This window comes from Triticum dicoccoides, chromosome 7A (genome assembly GCF_002162155.2).
Source record: "Triticum dicoccoides isolate Atlit2015 ecotype Zavitan chromosome 7A, WEW_v2.0, whole genome shotgun sequence".
Classification (NCBI taxonomy): Eukaryota; Viridiplantae; Streptophyta; class Magnoliopsida; order Poales; family Poaceae; genus Triticum; species Triticum dicoccoides.
This window is the reverse complement of record NC_041392.1, coordinates 651975437-651977035: the sequence shown is the minus strand read 5'-3', so window position 1 is coordinate 651977035 and position 1599 is coordinate 651975437.

Below are 1599 nucleotides of genomic sequence, written 5' to 3'. Positions count from 1 at the left end.
GCGCCGGCCTATGGCGCCGCCGCCGCGTCGGCTTATGGGGCCGCGCTCGCCTATGGCGCCGCCGCTTCGGCCTTCATGGCTGCTCCCCCGCCGGCCTACGGAGGTTCCTACCCTCCTCAGGTGTAGCCGCCGTGGGACCCGGCCCTGCTCGCCGCCTGCACTCCGCCCCGTCACCAAGCTTCTATGGTGGCGGTGGTGCCTGGTACATGGACTCGGGAGCCACTGCTCACATGACTGCTCATCCCGGTAACTTCACGTCTCCCACTCCCGTTCATACTCCCACTCGTATCACCGTTGGTAACGGTTCCTCCCTACCCATTACTCATGTTGGTCATATGTCTTTTCCTTCTACTTCCACTCATGTGCATATGTCTAATGTTCTTGTGTCTCCTGACTTAGTCACCAATCTCGTCTCTGTTCGTCGTCTTGCTCGTGAGAATCCTATAACTGTTGAATTTGACGATATCGGTTTTTCTGTGAAGGACGCCCGTACACGGATGGTGCTCCACCGATGTGATAGCCCGGACGAGCTTTACCCAGTGCATCCCTCCGGCGCTACCACCACCCGTCGCCCCGCCGCCTTCACCACCAGTGTCGATCTTTGGCATGCCCGTCTTGGTCATCCCAACTCCACCGTTATGCGTCAGATTCTTCAGAGTTTTTCCTTTTCATGTAACAAGGTCGACGATCACACTTGTGAGGCTTGCCGTCTTGGCAAGCACGTTCGACTTTCCTTTAGCGAGTCTACAAACATTTCCACCTTTCCGTTTCAGTTATTGCATAGTGATGTTTGGACGTCCCCGGTTGCTAGCAACACGGGCTATTTATACTATCTGGTGATATTGGATGATTTTACTCATTATGTGTGGACCTTTCCTCTCCGTCGCAAGTCCGACGCTCTTGCCACACTCACCGCCTTTTATTCATATGTCACCACACAGTTTGGTCGTCCTATTCTCGCCTTGCAAACTGACAACGGCAAGGAGTTTGACAACGTCGCCGTCCGCAATTTACTTGCGTCCCACGGCACCATCTTTCGCCTCACCTGCCCCTACACGCCTCAGCAGAATGGTCGCGCCGAGCGCGTCCTTCGCATGCTGAATGACTGTGTCCGCACGTTGCTCTTTTCACTCCTACATGCCTCCTCGGTTCTGGCCGGACACGCTCGCAACCGCCAGCCTACTCATTAACATTCGCCCCTGTCGTTCCCGCTGGAACTACACCCCTCACCAGCTCCTCTTCGGTGCGTTCCATTTTATGATGGTCTTCGCATTTTCGGGTGTCTCTGTTATTCTAGCACCGCGTCCACTGCTCCTCACAAACTTGCGCCCCGACCCCTCCCTTGCATCTTTCTTGGATATCCTCCCAACACCAAAGGTTACCGGTGCTATGATCCAGTCTGCCACCGCATTTTCACTTTGCGGCATGTGTACTTTGATGAGCTCGTGTTCCCGTTTCAGCAGGTACCGTCACCTTCGGAGTCTTCTGCGGTGCGGTTCATCCCTGCCCCCACCTCTGGCGGACCACCCAGCCGCGCCCGGGGTCTGGCCCTGCCCGCGCTCCCCGCGCCGGCGGCCCCTGGCGCTGCGGCCCCCGACT